Genomic DNA, 19,216 nt, shown 5'->3' with positions numbered 1-19,216 from the left:
CATACAGCAGTTTTTCTTACTTGACTTGATATCTACAAGCTTTGTAGTCAACGCAAGAGATTACACATCCCAGTGGTGATTTGTGCAATATTTTGTCATTCTGATTGAAATGTGCGATGTCTAGTCCCCATAGTTTAATTTAGAACAATTAAGGTTCAGAGTACACGAGCTGGCAAAGCACATTACAAACAATGACTGCAGAATATACTGCAAATCAATCCCCAGTAAATCACACTGAAAATCCATGCTAACACAACAAAGACATTCAGAAGCTGGCTCCTGTAATATCCCCTCTTCTCCCTCACCGTATTCCAAGCACTCAGCCTCTGCTCTATAACATACTACAATTGTTTATCAAATTAGACCAAAAATACAACACATGGTAATTTAATATTATTTTAAAAAAAATAGAAGCTGCTACTGATGTTCAAAAATGCTTTGGGTTAAATTTGGATGAATAGATTTCGTTTTAGGTTATTTTGATTTTCTAAACAAGGCAGCGTTTAGTTTGGTTTACATGGAAAACAATTGATTTTGCTTTTTATGGTTTTATGTTTGTTTACTTTTACTTTGCAATAATTATGTAACACTGAACATCACTGTTTACTTTAACCTGAGCGATCTTGAATAATCGTGTTAAAAATCTAATTTGCTAGGGGAAATCCAGTAGAATATGGCTGTAGCCGTTCAGGGTGGTGTCTGCATTATAATGGTTTTTCAACACTTTAATTTCCAGACAGCTTAGCAGAGAAGGAACATTGCACATGTTGACAGTATGGTGGGCGGTGCGGCTGGTGTCGTCGCACAGGGCGGAGTTCCCTGGGAGCGACACTCTCTCTGGCTGTGCATCTGGCTAGCAGGGTGCTGTTCGGCATGCGCAGTAGACTCTGGGACAGCGCTAGTTTCCCCTAGTGACTCTACTGCCCACAGTCTACATCCCTGCTGGATAGACAGAAGGGGGCCCTTCAGAGAGGGTGACACCAAAATAGCAGAGCTGTTCTGCTATTTTTGTCACCCCCTCAGATGGTGTCACCAAGCAGCGGTGACAGAGATGATGGATGACGTAAGCATGCACACATCATCCATACTGGGCTGCCCAGATTCTCCAGGAGCACTGGGAAAAAACCCCAGTGTAATGCCAACACCCCCCCCCCCCTCCAGAATATCATACCCCAGGAGGTGTGACGATGTTGACACAAGGCCACACCTGCTTTTGCTTGCATGTGCACTTGGTGGCACCAACACTAGTGACACCACTGGGAGGGATTGGTGACATTGGTGAAATAGTGCTAGACACGACCCTGGGTGTTACTAGACATGCTCCTTAGAGTATGCCCCTCTGGATGTCTCTGGGTGCACAACCTAATGGAATATGCTGCCAATGTGCATAGCTCTCATATTTGCCATGGAGGTAAAAGTGATTGTCAGAGCTGACACACAATGGGCATGGACACACCACATTGGAGGTGTGGTGGACTCATCCCCTGGTGACTAGCATAACACATTAAATGCCAGACAGTAACACACAATTGCGCAAAAGGATTTTGCGCAAAATAATATAATCAAGCGACAGTTGATTTGAACATTATTCAATAATAAATAAAGCAAGACATATAGGGGCTGTTTCTGGCTTCTACTTATAAAGTAAAAAAGAGCAAGTATCTGTGCACCTTGGTGGGGCAGATGTAACATGTGCAGAGAGATTTAGATGTGAGAGGGGTGTGTCCAAACTCAAACCTAATTGCAGTGTAAAAATAAAGTTGTCCAACATCTGTGGGCTACACGCAAAAGCAGCCAGTATTTCCTCTGCATCACAAAAAATGTATGTGTTTGCACTCCTGGCATTGAAACATGGCTGGTTTCAGATGCAAGGTTACTGGCTCTTTTTTTTATTTGCATTGCTCCCAACACAAACAATCACATAAACACAAGTATGACAACAAATACTATTAAACATTTAAGTCAATAAAATATTTAGCTTAATTTTATTAGTAGATTGAGGTCATGGCCGACCGATCTGATATTCGAAGGAGCGTTTTTATGACCATGATTTCTCCGGTTATCGTAACAACACAAGTACAATCATCCATGCACAATAAAACAGGCTGAGTATCCGATTATTGGCAAATTGGTTGAATTACTGTACACTAAATACCTCGCTAAAATCTCTGACTCAATCTCCTGATATGGAGCACAGTGTGAGCATTCTCAGTAATCTGAACATAACACGTTTTTCCGTGACTACATCATCTTCCTTGTGGGCAGACCTATACAAATTCAGCGTGGTGTGCCAGAAAATCACTTACTAAAAAAGCGTGTAGCTCAGATATTGAGGCCTTCAATTTGTAGCAAAATTGCCTCAATTGACAGGACGACTGAAACATCAGACACTGTGGCCCTCATTCCGAGTTGTTCGCTCGCAAGGCGATTTTAGCAGAGTTGCTCACGCTAAGCCGCCGCCTACTGGGAGTGAATCTTAGCTTCTTAAAATTGCGACCGACGTACGCGCAATATTGCGATTACAAACGAGTTAGCAGTTTCAGAGTAGCTCCAGACTTACTCTGCCTGTGCGATCATTTCAGTGCTTGTCGTTCCTGGTTGACGTCACAAACACACCCAGCGTTCGCCCAGGCACTCCCACCGTTTCTCCGGCCACTCCTGCGTTTTTTCCGGAAACGGTAGCGTTTTCAGCCACACGCCCCTGAAACGCCGTGTTTCCGCCCAGTAACACCCATTTCCTGTCAATCACATTACGATCGCCGGAGCGAAGAAAAAGCCGTGAGTAAAAATACTTTCATCATAGTAAAGTTACTTGGCGCAGTCGTAGTGCGAACATTGCGCATGCGTACTAAGCGGATTTTCACTGCGATGCGATGAAAAATACCGAGCGAACAACTCGGAATGAGGGCCTGTGTACCTACTGTAGCTGAACACTTTGCTGTGTGTGTCAGCAGCATCACAATTGTTATACTCTAGGGGGGTAATGTTCAAAAAGTTTGAGAGAGTTAAGGGTCTATTTACTAAGCCTTAGGTGGCAATAAAGTGGATGGAGATAAAGTACCAGCCAACCAGCTCCTAACGGTCATTTTTTTAAACCCAGCCTGTGACATGGCAGTTAGGAGCTGATTGGCTGATACTTTATCTCCACCCCTTTATCTCAATTCAAGAGGAGAAGTTGCCCATAGCAACAAATCCGCTTATAACTATCATTTGTCTAGTACAGTCTATAAAATGACAGTCAGAAGTTACTATATGCCTGTGCAGGGCTTACTTGAGGGGGCTACATGACACAGCCATGTCCCCATCTCAGGCACTGGCTGATATATCTTTAAATATTGCTGACTGACTAAGCATGACAATTATTCCTCTGATGAAACCACCATTTAGGCTGAAAAACGTGTTACGGTTGGATGTAAGTGCTGCTAAGTATGTTGGTGTGGTGAAATTGCGAACTAACACTGTTGCTGCTGTGAGTGAAATTGTAGAAATCACCAGGAAGATTGTTCTGTTTATTCCTGTTAGCCTACAGTATATATCCAGTGTACTATTGTTACATTACAGGTTATGTCATGATCCCTTCGATGTTCAGTGCAGTGTAATATGTCAGCGCTTTATAGATTATAGTGAAGAATAATAATGATAATAGTAATTCACGTCCAATAAGGTGAATGTGCATTTCCAGCTGCAATTATGTATGACGCTTGCCGACATAGAGCAGGAAGTGTAAAAAAGAATGTACTGTACATAACATAAATAAAAATACAAATATATACAGGTTCATTTGGTTCAGTGAATGTTATTATTTGAACTTGCATTAGAAACACGTTAAACACTTATCTAATGCCAGTTAGTACGTAGCTTGGCTTGGATGTCTTACAATATCTAATAGCTCCCTAAGCAAGATTTCATTTTTGTTAATAACAGACCTATCTATAGACAGGATCCTTTGTAATAACATTTGGCTTCGAGTACTTTTCTTGAAATGTTGCTTTTCTGCTCAAAGGCATTCATGTATATTTCCTGTTATGATCAATACGTAAAAAAAGGACTTCATGTGGACAGGCTGTATAGCAGAGGTGGTTACTAAAAGGCACCACTTTACTCATAAGTGCAACAAGAAATGTGAGAGACTGAAAGCTTACTCCAGATGACTAACCCACAGAACAAGTTTGCAGGGAGTAGATTTACATTAGAGTCATATGTGGCTATTTGGAACCTTTGTGACTTTAAGAAAAGAGCCCGGAGTATTGATCTTTTGTGGATTTGTGCAAAGCCTCCCTTTCAGTCTGATGACAATATGCTGTTCCTGACAATCACAGTTCTGCAGAAAAAAAAGAGTTATGAGGTTGAGCTGAAGACATTAAGCCCCATGACTATTTATGGCATATTTATATAAACGAAGCAAGGTAATATTATAAGTAAAAATGTTCTTAGTTATAGGTTTATTATATATAAAATTGTGTAAAAATGTGGTGTACATAGAACACATATAGAGGCAGCCTAAAGCTGCCTCTATATGTGTACTATGTGTAGATAGATAGATAGATAGATAGATAGATAGATAGATAGATAGATAGATAGATAGATAGGATATACAGTGGGGCAAAAAAGTATTTGGACAGCCACCGATTGTGCAAGTTGACCTACTTAAAAAGATTAGCGAGGTCTGTAATTTCCATCATAGGTATACTTCAACTGTGAGAGACAGAATCTGGAGAGAAAAAACCAGGAAATCACATTGTATGATTTTTAAACAATTTACTTGTATATTCTTGTGGAAAATAAATATTTGGACACCTACCAAGCAGCAAGATTCCTGGCTCTCACAGACCTGTTACTTCTTCTTTATGAAGCTCTTCTATCCTTCACTCGTTACTAGTGATGAGCGGGTTCGGTTTCTCGGAAACCGAACTCCCCCGAACTTCACGTTTTTTACATGGGTCCGAGGCAGACTCGGATCTTCCCGCCTTGCTCGGTTAACCCGAGCGCGCCCGAACGTCATCATCCCGCTGTCGGATTCTTGCGAGGCTCGGATTCTATCGCGAGACTCTGATTCTATATAAGGAGCCGCGCGTCGCCGCCATTTTCACACGTGCATTGAGATTGATAGGGAGAGGACGTGGCTGGCGTCCTCTCCGTTTAGAGTAGACTAGAGAGTAGTAGAGACACTTGATTTACTAATTTTGGGGAGCATATTAGGAGTACTACTTGCTGATAGTGTGACCAGTGACCACCAGTTTAATTAATCCGTTCTCTGCCTGAAAAAAAACGATACACAGTGTGACACAGTCACATACCATATCTGTGCTCAGCCTCAGTGTGCCCTCAGTGTGCTGCATCATCTATGTAATACTGTATATCTGACTGTGCTGAGTGCTCACTGCTCACACAGCTTAATTGTGGGGGAGACTGGGGAGCAGTTATAGCAGGAGTACATATTTTAACAGTGCACACTTTTGCTGCCAGAGTGCCACTGCCAGTGTGACTGACCAGTGACCACTGACCACCAGTATATTGTGATTGTCTGCCTGAAAAAGTTAAACACTCGTCGTGTGGTGTTTTTATTCTATAAACGCATTCTGCTGACAGTGTCCAGCAGGTCCGTCATTATATAATATATACCTGTCCGGCTGCAGTAGTGATATATATATATTTTTTATATCATTATCATCCAGTCTATATTAGCACTGTAGCAGACGCAGTACGGTAGTCCACGGCTGTAGCTACCTCTGTGTGGGCAGTCGCTCGTCCATCCATAATTGTATACCACCTACCCGTGGTGTTTTTTTTTTTTTCTATCTTCTTGATACTAGTAGCTTACTTTAGAAATCTGCAGTGCTGAGCTGACAGTGTCCAGCAGGTCCGTCATTATATAATATATACCTGTCCGGCTGCAGTAGTGATATATATATATTTTTTATATCATTATCATCCAGTTTATATTAGCAGCAGATGCAGTACGGTAGTCCACGGCTGTAGCTACCTCTGTGTCGGCAGTCGCTCGTCCATCCATAATTGTATACCACCTACCCGTGGTGTTTTTTTTTTTCTATCTTCTTGATACTAGTAGCTTACTTTAGGAGTCTGCAGTGCTGAGCTGACAGTGTCCAGCAGGTCCGTCATTATATAATATATACCTGTCCGGCTGCAGTAGTGATATATATATATATTTTTTATATCATTATCATCCAGTCTATATTAGCAGCAGACGCAGTACGGTAGTCCACGGCTGTAGCTACCTCTGTGTCGGCAGTCGCTCGTCCATCCATAATTGTATACCACCTACCCGTGGTGGTTTTTTTTTTTTCTATCTTCTTGATACTAGTAGCTTACTTTAGGAGTCTGCAGTGCTGAGCTGACAGTGTCCAGCAGGTCTGTTATTATATAATATATACCTGTCCGGCTGCAGTAGTGATATATATATATTTTTTACATCATTATCATCCAGTCTATATTAGCAGCAGACGCAGTACGGTAGTCCACGGCTGTAGCTACCTCTGTGTCGGCAGTCGCTCATCCATCCATAATTGTATACCACCTACCTGTGGTGTTTTGTTTTTTTCTATCTTCTTGATACTACTAGTAGCTTACTTTAGGAGTCTGCAGTGCTGAGCTAACAGTGTCCAGCAGGTCCGTCATTATATAATATATACCTGTCCGGCTGCAGTAGTGATATATATATATTTTTTATATCATTATCATCCAGTCTATATTAGCAGCAGACGCAGTACGGTAGTCCACGGCTGTAGCTACCTCTGTGTCGGCAGTCGCTCGTCCATCCATAATTGTATACCACCTACCCGTGGTGTTTTTTTTTTTTCTATCTTCTTGATACTAGTAGCTTACTTTAGGAGTCTGCAGTGCTGACAGTGTCCAGCAGGTCCGTCATTATATAATATATACCTGTCCGGCTGCAGTAGTGATATATATATATATTTTTTATATCATTATCATCCAGTCTATATTAGCAGCAGACGCAGTACGGTAGTCCACGGCTGTAGCTACCTCTGTGTCGGCAGTCGCTCGTCCATCCATAAGTATACTAGTATCCATCCATCTCCATTGTTTACCTGAGGTGCCTTTTAGTTGTGCCTATTAAAATATGGAGAACAAAAATGTTGAGGTTCAAAAAATAGGGAAAGATCAAGATCGACTTCCACCTCGTGCTGAAGCTGCTGCCACTAGTCATGGCCGAGACGATGAAATGCCAGCAACGTCGTCTGCCAAGGCCGATGCCCAATGTCAATGTCGGTTGCGATACCTGACCTTCCCAACACTGGACGTGAAGAGCATGCGCCTTCCACCATTTGCACGCCCCCTGCAAGTGCTGGAAGGAGCACCCGCAGTCCAGTTCCTGATAGTCAGATTGAAGATGTCAGTGTTGAAGTACACCAGGATGAGGAGGATATGGGTGTTGCTGGCGCTGGGGAGGAAATTGACCAGGAGGATTCTGATGGTGAGGTGGTTTGTTTAAGTCAGGCACCCGGGGAGACACCTGTTGTCCGTGGGAGGAATAGGGCCATTGACATGCCTGGTGAAAATACCAAAAAAATCAGCTCTTCGGTGTGGAAGTATTTCAACAGAAATGCGGACAACATTTGTCAAGCCGTGTGTTGCCTTTGTCAAGCTGTAATAAGTAGGGGTAAGGACGTTAACCACCTCGGAACATCCTCCCTTATACGTCACCTGCAGCGCATTCATCATAAGTCAGTGACAAGTTCAAAAACTTTGGGCGACAGCGGAAGCAGTCCACTGACCAGTAAATCCCTTCCTCTTGTAACCAAGCTCACGCAAACCACCCCACCAACTCCCTCAGTGTCAATTTCCTCCTTCCCCAGGAATGCCAATAGTCCTGCAGGCCATGTCACTGCCACTGGCAATTCTGACGAGTCCTCTCCTGCCTGGGATTCCTCCGATGCATCCTTGCGTGTAACGCCTACTGCTGCTGGCGCTGCTGTTGTTGCTGCTGGGAGTCGATGGTCATCCCAGAGGGGAAGTCGTACTCGTAAGACCACTTTTACTACTTCCACCAAGCAATTGACTGTCCAACAGTCCTTTGCGAGGAAGATGAAATATCACAGCAGTCATCCTGCTGCAAAGCGGATAACTGAGGCCTTGGCATCCTGGGCGGTGAGAAACGTGGTTCCGGTATCCATCATTACTGCAGAGGCAACTAGAGACTTGTTGGAGGTACTGTGTCCCCGGTACCAAATACCATCTAGGTTCCATTTCTCTAGGCAGGCGATACCGAAAATGTACACAGACCTCAGAAAAAGACTCACCAGTGTCCTAAAAAATGCAGTTGTACCCAATGTCCACTTAACCACGGACATGTGGACAAGTGGAGCAGGGCAGGCTCAGGACTATATGACTGTGACAGCCCACTGGGTAGATGTATGGACTCCCGCAGCAAGAACAGCAGCGGCGGCACCAGTAGCAGCATCTCGCAAACGCCAACTCTTTCCTAGGCAGGCTACGCTTTGTATCACCGCTTTCCAGAATACGCACACAGCAAAAAACCTCTTACGGCAACTGAGGAAGATCATCGCAGAATGGCTTACCCCAATTGGACTCTCCTGTGGATTTGTGGCATCGGACAACGCCAGCAATATTGTGTGTGCATTAAATCTGGGCAAATTCCAGCACGTCCCATGTTTTGCACATACCTTGAATTTGGTGGTGCAGAATTATTTAAAAAACGAGAGGGGCGTGCAAGAGATGCTGTCGGTGGCCAGAAGAATTGCGGGACACTTTCGGCGTACAGGCACCACGTACAGAAGACTGGAGCACCACCAAAAACGCCTGAACCTGCCCTGCCATCATCTGAAGCAAGAAGTGGTAACGAGGTGGAATTCAACCCTCTATATGCTTCAGAGGTTGGAGGAGCAGCAAAAGGCCATTCAAGCCTATACAACTGAGCACGATATAGGAGGTGGAATGCACCTGTCTCAAGCGCAGTGGAGAATGATTTCAACGTTGTGCAAGGTTCTGCAACCTTTTGAACTTGCCACACGTGAAGTCAGTTCAGACACTGCCAGCCTGAGTCAGGTCATTCCCCTCATCAGGCTTTTGCAGAAGAAGCTGGAGACATTGAAGGAGGAGCTAACACAGAGCGATTCCGCTAGGCATGTGGGACTTGTGGATGGAGCCCTTAATTCGCTTAACAAGGATTCACGGGTGGTCAATCTGTTGAAATCAGAGCACTACATTTTGGCCACCGTGCTCGATCCTAGATTTAAAACCTACCTTGGATCTCTCTTTCCGGCAGACACAAGTCTGCTGGGGTTCAAAGAACTGCTGGTGACAAAATTGTCAAGTCAAGCGGAACGCGACCTGTCAACATCTCCTCCTTCACATTCTCCCGCAACTGGGGGTGCGAGGAAAAGGCTCAGAATTCCGAGCCCACCCGCTGGCGGTGATGCAGGGCAGTCTGGAGCGACTGCTGATGCTGACATCTGGTCCGGACTGAAGGACCTGACAACGATTACGGACATGTCGTCTACTGTCACTGCATATGATTCTCTCCCCATTGAAAGAATGGTGGAGGATTATATGAGTGACCGCATCCAAGTAGGCATGTGAGACAGTCCGTACTTATACTGGCAGGAAAAAGAGGCAATTTGGAGGCCCTTGCACAAACTGGCTTTATTCTACCTAAGTTGCCCTCCCACAAGTGTGTTCTCCGAAAGAGTGTTTAGTGCCGCCGCTCACCTTGTCAGCAATCGGCGTACGAGGTTACATCCAGAAAATGTGGAGAAGATGATGTTCATTAAAATGAATTATAATCAATTCCTCCGTGGAGACATTCACCAGCAGCAATTGCCTCCACAAAGTACACAGGGAGCTGAGATGGTGGATTCCAGTGGGGACGAATTGATAATCTGTGAGGAGGGGGATGTACACGGTGATATATCGGAGGATGATGATGAGGTGGACATCTTGCCTCTGTAGAGCCAGTTTGTGCAAGGAGAGATTAATTGCTTCTTTTTTGGTGGGGGTCCAAACCAACCCGTCATTTCAGTCACAGTCGTGTGGCAGACCCTGTCACTGAAATGATGGGTTGGTTAAAGTGTGCATGTCCTGTTTATACAACATAAGGGTGGGTGGGAGGGCCCAAGGACAATTTCATCTTGCACCTCTTTTTTCTTTCATTTTTCTTTGCGTCATGTGCTGTTTGGGGGGTGTTTTTTGGAAGGGCCATCCTGCGTGACACTGCAGTGCCACTCCTAGATGGGCCAGGTGTTTGTGTCGGCCACTAGGGTCGCTTAGCTTACTCACACAGCTACCTCATTGCGCCTCTTTTTTTCTTTGCGTCATGTGCTGTTTGGGGAGTGTTTTTTGGAAGGGCCATCCTGCGTGACACTGCAGTGCCACTACTAGATGGGCCAGGTGTTTGTGTCGGCCACTAGGGTCGCTTAGCTTACTCACACAGCTACCTCATTGCGCCTCTTTTTTTCTTTGCGTCATGTGCTGTTTGGGGAGTGTTTTTTGGAAGGGCCATCCTGCGTGACACTGCAGTGACACTCCTAGATGGGCCAGGTGTTTGTGTCTGCCACTTGGGTCGCTTAGCTTAGCCATCCAGCGACCTCGGTGCAAATTTTAAGACTAAAAATAATATTGTGAGGTGTTCAGAATAGACTGAAAATGAGTGGAAATTATGGTTATTGAGGTTAATAATACTTTGGGATCAAAATGACCCCCAAATTCTATGATTTAAGCTGTTTTTTAGGGTTTTTTGAAAAAAACACCCGAATCCAAAACACACCCGAATCCGACAAAAAAAATTCGGTGAGGTTTTGCCAAAACGCGTTCGAACCCAAAACACGGCCGCGGAACCGAACCCAAAACCAAAACACAAAACCCGAAAAATTTCCGGTGCTCATCACTACTCGTTACCTGTATTAATGGCACCTGTTTGAACTCGTTATCTGTATAAAAGACACCTGTCCACACCCTCAAACAGTCAGACTGCTACCTCTCCACCATGGCCAAGACCAGAGAGCTGTCTAAGGACACCAGGGACAAAATTGTAGAATTGCAGACTATGCTTAGTTGAGTGTACGCAGAGATTTGCCTGATCTCAAATGGATCTTTTGCATTAAGGGGATGTAATTATGTGACCGGCAGTCAAGAGACCGAGGGTCACATAATCTCCCTCTACAGATAGATAAGTATAAGCCAGCTTAATTATTGTATAAGTGATATTGCTTGTCTTTTACTTTTTATTTTTGCTACTTTTTCTTTGAGAGTAACAGGGAGTTAGACCTTACAAATAATATGGGAGGGGCTGTGATTGGGAACCTCACTCAGTGCATGTCGTGCAAGATGTATGCACACCTGGAGCTACCGGCCCAGTGTGATTACATCTGCACGAGGTGTGTGCGAACGGTTGCCCTGGAAGCCCAGGTAACTGATCTAGAGCAAACCTTTACGCGACTGTGGGAGATTCACAATCTCGAGCGTAGTTTAGACAGAACGGTGGAGGAGTTGCAGGAGGGGTCACTGGTAGAAGAGGATGATGATCAGGTAGCCAGTTGGGTCACAGTTAGAAGGAAGAAAAAGATGGGGAGGCTTGACATCTCCGAACTATCAAACCCGAACAAATTTGCCTGATTGGACGAGGAATCGGAGGATGATAGTGAAGAAATGACGGTGCCGGAGGAGACTGCTCCCTCTAGCATCCAGAGGAGCGGTCCCTCTGGCGCGGTTGGGATAAAAGATAGTGAGGTACCTAGTCAGATGGTGGTGGTAGGGGATTCTATCAGGAAGGCAGATAGGACAATCTGCTACCGGGACCGTGATCGCCGTACAGTCTGTTGTCTCCCGGGTGCTCGGGTACGGCACATCGCGGACCGGGTAGATAGATTGTTGGGAGGGGCTGGGAAAGACCCGGCGGTCTTGGTGCACGTTGGCACCAATGACAAAGTTAGCGGAAGGTGGGATGTCCTTAAGAAAGACTATAGGGACTTAGGAAAGAAACTGAAGGCAAGGACATCTAAGGTAATATTCTCGGAATTATTACCTGTGCCACGCGCTAGTCCAGGGAGGCAGAGGGAGATTAGGGAGGTAAATGTGTGGCTTAGGGATTGGTGCAGGAAAGAGGGGTTTGTGTTCCTGGAACACTGGGCAGACTTCTCAGTCAGGCGCCATCTCTTTTGTCGTGACGGATTGCACCTGACTGAGGAGGGGGCAGCGGTGTTGGGGGAAAGGATGGTTAGAAGGTTGGAGGAGATTTTAAACTAGGAGCCTGGGGGGAGGGTTTAGCTAGAAACTACGGGTCATGCAGTGAGAATAGTGGGGATGGCGGTAGTAAACGAAATGGGGGAGAAGTTGGGGGGAGGGTAAGAGCAGGCGGTAAGGTTACTAACATGGGTACTAAAAGAGATTTTACCAAAGCACTAACCAATGACGATTACAGGTCATCATTGCTACATAAGGTGAAAGATGTCCCTAACGCAAGGGAAAATACTTATCTTCGTTGTATGTATGTAAACGCCAGAAGCATTACTGGTAAAAAGGGTGAACTAGAAATACTTGCAGCAAGCAAACAGTATGATATTATAGGCATTACTGAAACTTGGTGGGATGAATCTCATGATTGGACAGTCAATCTAGAGGGCTATACACTGTTTAGGAGAGACAGACTAAATAAAAAGGGTGGAGGGGTGTGTCTTTACGTAAAGCCGTTTTTAAAACCTGATATACGGGAAGATATTCAGGAGGGGACTGTAGACACTGTCGAGACATTATGGGTAGAAATTGCATGCGGGGAAAAAGGAATAAAAAAGTTAGTATTGGGTGTATGCTATAGGCCGCCTGGTATCAACGCATCTGATGAGGAATTGTTACTAAAGCAAATTGAAAGAGCAGCAGGAGTAGGAGACATAGTAGTGATGGGAGATTTTAACTATCCAGAGATAAACTGGAAAAACGATTCATGTGATACTGCTAGGGGCAATATGTTTTTAAACACACTTAATGATAACTACTTAGTCCAACTAATTGTGGAACCAACTAGGTACAATGCAATCTTAGACCTGGTATTAACAAACAATGGGGATTTGGTATCCGGTATTATAGTAGGGGAACGCATAGGAAACAGCGACCACAATATGGTCACATTCAATATCAGTTTCCATAAACAGCCCTATACTGGCTCAACTAGGACTCTAAACTTTAGCAAAGCAAATTTTGAAAAGATGAGGGTATTTTTCAGGGATATTGAATGGGAAGGTTTGTTTTTAGGAAAAAATACTACGGAGAAATGGGAGGTACTAAAATTCCTGCTAGCTAAAAATACACTCAAATTTATTCCTATGAGCAGCAAAAAAAGGAATAAAAATCATAAACCGATGTGGCTTAACAAAAAGATTAAGGAACTTATGGGTAAGAAAAGGCGAGCATTTAAAAAATATAAATCTGACGGGGAAGCAGAGTCATTTCAGCACTATAAGGAATGTAACAAAATTTGCAAAAAGGAAATAAGAGCGGCTAAAGTAGAAACTGGAAAAACTAGTAGCAAAGGAAAGCAAAGCGAATCCCAAAAAATTATTTAAATACATTAATAGCAAGAGATTAAAGAAGGAGAGTATAGGCCCTTTAAAAGACAAGTTAGGCGTCTTAAGCAAAAATGATAATGACATAGCGGACACACTAAATGAGTTTTTTTCAACAGTATTTACTAGAGAGGACCCAATTCAGGGACTGACACACAATCTCAATAATGAGAATATCCCACTGATAGGTACTTATTTAAGCGAGGAAGTAGTCTGTGACCGAGTAAATCATTTAAAGATTAATAAATCACCAGGGCCCGATGGTATTCACCCAAGGGTTCTAATGGAGCTTCACTCTGAACTGGCAAAACCGCTATCTTTGATCTTTAAGGATTCAGTTATATCAGGTATGGTTCCCAAAGACTGGCGTATAGCGGAAGTAGTGCCTATATTCAAAAAGGGAAGTAAAGCTGAACCAGGTAATTATAGACCAGTTAGTCTTACATCTATAGTGGGGAAAGTATTGGAAGGTATTCTAAGAGATAGTATTCAGAAGTTCCATGAAGTAAATAAGGTCATTAAAAGGAATCAACATGGGTTTATGAAGGACAGATCCTGTCAAACCAACTTACTTGGCTTTTATGAAACAGTAAGCGCAAACCTAGATCAGGGTAAAGACGTGGATGTAATCTTTTTAGACTTTGCCAAAGCGTTCGATAATGTACCACACATGAGACTTGTCTACAAGCTACAAGAATCAGGGCTAGGAAGCACAATATGCACTTGGGTCAAAAACTGGTTAGATAATAGGGAGCAGCGCGTTGTGGTTAATGGATCTTTTTCAACTTGGACTGAAGTGCTAAGTGGTGTGCCGCAAGGCTCAGTATTAGGACCGCTATTGTTCAATATTTTCATTAACGACCTAACAGAAGGTCTAGAGAGCATGGTGTCAATTTTTGCAGATGATACCAAATTGTGTAAGGCTATAAATACAGAGGAGGATGCCGAGTCTCTTCAGAACGACTTAGTTAAATTAGAAGCATGGGCAGCCAAATGGAGAATGCGCTTCAACACAGACAAGTGTAAGGTAATGCACTGTGGTAACAAGAACAAAAATTACACCTACCTACTAAATGGGGTAAAATTAGGGGATTCTGTACTGGAAAAGGACTTAGGTGTCCTCATAGATAGCAAGCTAAGCAGTAGTACCCAAAGTAGGACTGCAGCAAAGAAGGCTAATAAGATATTAGCATGCATAAAACGGGGTATTGATGCTAGGGACGAGAGTATTATACTCCCGTTATATAAATCACTAGTGAGGCCACACCTTGAATACTGTGTACAATTCTGGGCACCGTACTACAAAAAGGATATCCTGGAGCTAGAAAAGGTACAGAGGAGGGCGACCAAACTAATTAAGGGCATGGAGACGATGGAATACAAGGAAAGGCTTGAAAGACTAGGCATGTTTACATTGGAAAAGCGGAGACTAAGAGGGGATATGATCAACATCTACAAATATATAAGGGGACAATACACAGAGCTTGCGCGGGACCTGTTTTTGGTTAGATCAACACAGAGGACTCGTGGACACTCGCTCAGGTTAGAGGAGAGGAGATTCCGCACAATACGGCGTAAAGGCTTTTTCACGGTAAGGACAATACGTGTTTGGAATTCCCTGCCCGAGGGAGTTGTAATGGCGGAATCTGTCAACACCTTTAAGAATGGGTTAGATAAATTCCTAATGGATAAGGATATCCAGGGGTATGGTGCATAGTCATGCATTATAGTTACTATAAATAGGGATAAAATGCAACGGCTGACAGCAGCATCAGTCAGAAATTTTAGTCAAATCATCATGCATAGGAGACCACAAATAGGTTGAACTGGATGGACAATTGTCTTTTTTCAACCTCAGATACTATGTTACTATGTTACTATGTTACATTGTGCCCACTCACAATCCCGACGGTCGGCATGCCGACCAACAGGGACTATTCCCACTCGTGGGTGTCCACGAGACCCATAGAGTAGGAATAGAATGTCGCCACCAAGCTCGTAGCGTGGCTTGCTGCACTCGCCACCCCCACCGGGATTCTGCTGCCGGGATCCTGGTGTTGGTATGCTGACCGGCGGACTCCTGACCACCGGTCGCGCATACCACACCTGCATTAAGTATATCGCTGGTGTCAATGCATGCTACTGTTTGCAGGTGGGGGTAGCGAGGGTGACTCCGGTGCAGCACAAGCTACAGGCACCAAAAAAGTTAGAGGATGCACTGCCAACTTCCCATGGTCACTGTACAGGCAGCTGCAGAACAGGAGGCGGAGGAGCTGAGGGGGGTGCACACTGACTCATAGACTAGGTAGGGTGCAGGCAGGCCAGAGGCGACAGCAGGAGACACTGACATGCGACACATGCTGGCGCTCTGTCGTCCTCTTTATATGTCTCACTGTCTGCTTGAACTTGTGCAGCAGGGTTACTTCTGTCCTGCAGCACCACTTTCTTTCCCAGCTGCTGCTGCAGCACCTCTGTCTGTCTAGCCCAGCTGCTGCAGCACCTCTCTCTTTCCTGGAAGCTACAGCACATGTTTCAAATTCAGATGCTGCAGCAGTTCTCTCTACCCTTGCTGCTGCAGCACCTCTCTCTGCAGCAGCTGCTGCAGCAGCATCTCTTTCTGCCCTGGCTGCTGCAGGACCACTCTGCCCCGGTTGCTGCAGCAGCTTTCTCTGCCTAGCTGCTGCAGCACCTCTCTCTGCACTGTGCTTAAATACTGCTACTATCATAGCAGCTCTACTGTGGTGTAACATTTATAAGGGGCTCTACCATAATGTAACATGTGTAAGGGGCTCTACTGTGTGGCATAACATGTATAAGGGGTACTAATGTGTGATGTAATGGGAATAACAGACACTACTGTGCAGTGTAATGTGAATAATGGACACTACTGTGCAGTGTAATGTGAATAATGGACATTACTGTGTGGTGTAATGTGAATAACAGACACAACTGTGCGGTGTAATGTGAACAACTGACACTACTGTGTGGTGTAATGTGAATAACAGACACTACTGTGTGGTGTAATGTGAATAAATACTACTAATCTGAAGGTACACGCCCCTTCCCAATGAAGCCACACCTTCAGTGCGCACTGTCCCTATTTTAAACTATTGAGGACACCCAATAGAAACTTTCGCCCTGAGCTTCACAAAGTCTAGAAAAGGCCCTGTCATCAATTTAGAACTTTTTTTTATTGTTTATTTTCAAATGTAGCATGCCACCACATGTTGGCTAGGCCCCCAATTCCGTATAGGGGAGGGGGTGCCAAAACATACCCTTGGCTCCAGGCACCATGGCACCTAGCTACACCTCTGGGTGCATGGGTAGTCCGTACATTTCCTCTCTGAAACTTTACTTTGCCCTGGCAAAATCATGGGTGTGGGCAATGAGAAACAAAAGTGTTCCACTCATGCAGGTTTTGCATAATTTTTTTTCAATTGTGTGCACAGATGATATCATGTGGTGGTAATGCAGTGCAGTAATTCTCCACTGTAGCACAATACTTGTTCTTGGATTATCAAATAATAAATGATAAAGAAAATAAATGTAGCTCCTGTCTCCTCCTGCACAGTTCTTGAATTACAAAAATTATACAAATATAAACATCTACAATATCTCCTTCAATTCATGCTTGGTTTAATCAGTCTCTCATTTGCAACAGTTATAATAACATTATTGCACAACACTTCAGTTTTTCACATCTATCTCAGCCATAGAGCTTCATGCCATCTGCCTCACTTTCCGCAAACCAAAGGACCAGCATTATACAGACTTGATGGGTGCGCCTCTCTTTGCTCTTCCTTGATTCACATTGCCTCAGCTATACAGACTTTGTCCTTACATGGAGGTTGATGGCTTTAGTTTGTTGGGACTAGCTCTACAGGGTAATATAGGCTCTTGTCCTGTCATCATGATTGTCAACTCACTCAAACATGTGTAACACATTGTTACACTATACCTTTTTTTCATCCTCACTACATTAGAGATAAAATCCCTAGGGTCAAGTGAAAATATTTCATAGCATATTTACTATCAGAAGCAGAGTGTTGTGTGGATGTTTTACAAGAAGAGCTACAAGCACACCACTACTCTGGACAGTTGTTAAATGGAGCACTTAAAATGTATGAACTACAAAGTACACAAATAATATAATATATATTGCAAGTTATTTAACAGCCACACAACACATTTTAATATTAAAAAGATTCAATTGGTATTTATTATCAGAAATCCAATTGGGGTGAAACTATAGTTGGGTGCATGTGGTGCCGCTGCTATGGGGCCCAGAGATTTAGGAGGCCTGCCTCACCAGCATCCTAGCCAATCAGATGAGCATACTCTGGAGAGTGGGCTCTCTCATCCTCCCCTTCCCTTTGCTTTATACAGTCACAGGAAGATCTGACAAATGAGGGTGGGGTGAGGTCCTTCACCAGAAAATGTGATCAAAATCTTTACACAGGCACTGTGGGTTGTTCTTAAAGTGTTTTTGTTTTGTTTTTTACATTTCGATAATAGACTAGCTGTTGTGAGGCATCTACATTCAGTTATGCAACAATGTTCATAAATATTGTTATATTTGTTAATAGTATTCCTGCCTAGTTGTAAATCATTTGTAGATCAAAGTGTGGCACTCATGAGGCTTCATTTAAGGCCATTAACTCTTTGCAACATGGGCCACCAAACAGGTGGTACCCTGATATGATTTAGGGGGCTGATATAGGGCCCTCCACGCTTAAGATGATACTTGTCCATTGGTCAGTGACATCCAATATCGTGGATGATTTAGTGTTAAATGGTTGAATGTCAAAACTGTCTCTGTAGAAGCAGAACATCTGATGTCCATGGTGGCAACAGGACTGGTGGGGGGTGTAAAGAATAAGGAAAAAAGTCACTGCCTCATCCCATGCAGAATGTTGCCCTCACTCAGGGTCGCAGGCATATGGCCTGTTATAAGGGCATATGGGATGGTATATGGGCATGCGGTCAGATCAGAGGTGCATTTAATGAGCACGGGTGGGTAGAAATAAGGGCATGTGGGGATGTGTGAGGGGTATTTAAGGAATTTGCAGAGAGGTCTGAGTGCATGTGGAGGGATTTTATGGATATTAAATGGGTAGGAGAGTATTCTAATAGCTTATGGGGAGATCTCATGGCATGTGGTGAGGTCTGAGTGGCATTTAAGGTACAAGTGGATAGGTCTGATGGCATTATGTGTTCTGGACAGAGACCCCAGCTTATTTACCTAGCTCACTGATTGATTGATTGATTGATTGATTGATTGATTTACAAAAAAATGGGATGATGTTGTGGAAATCCACCATCTACTAGACTAGGCTGTCAGTGAGGAGTGTAGTAAGAAGGAGCCCACAAATATGAACTGGGCATAATGTGAACTGGGGGCACTGTGTGGAATAATGTGAATTGGGGGCAGTATAAGTGGCATAATATCAAATAGGGCACTAGAGGCCCAAGTAGAGCACTAAAGTCCCTACAAAATGTTTCTATAGGGTCCACATAGTTCTAATTATGTCCTTGGAGCAAGATGCTATTTGCCAAACATGCTCATTACTAGCAAGCATATTGAAATTGAAGCTTCATGGCCAACTTAATGAGTATATATAACGCACTGCAGCGGCCCCCCAATATATGATATGATAGTA

At 43.9% G+C, this 19,216-nt stretch overlaps 1 long non-coding RNA gene across 1 annotated transcript in view; it reads left to right on the top strand.

Annotated features, from left to right (window-relative positions):
• Positions 1-19,216, top strand: part of LOC134935197 (uncharacterized) — a 90,657-nt gene that overhangs the window by 35,057 nt on the left and 36,384 nt on the right. The window lies entirely within an intron of this gene.

The sequence above is a fragment of the Pseudophryne corroboree genome, chromosome 6 (genome assembly GCF_028390025.1).
Source record: "Pseudophryne corroboree isolate aPseCor3 chromosome 6, aPseCor3.hap2, whole genome shotgun sequence".
Classification (NCBI taxonomy): domain Eukaryota; kingdom Metazoa; phylum Chordata; class Amphibia; order Anura; family Myobatrachidae; genus Pseudophryne; species Pseudophryne corroboree.
Note: the sequence above shows the minus strand (reverse complement) of the source record. Positions and strands in the feature narration are given on the sequence as shown.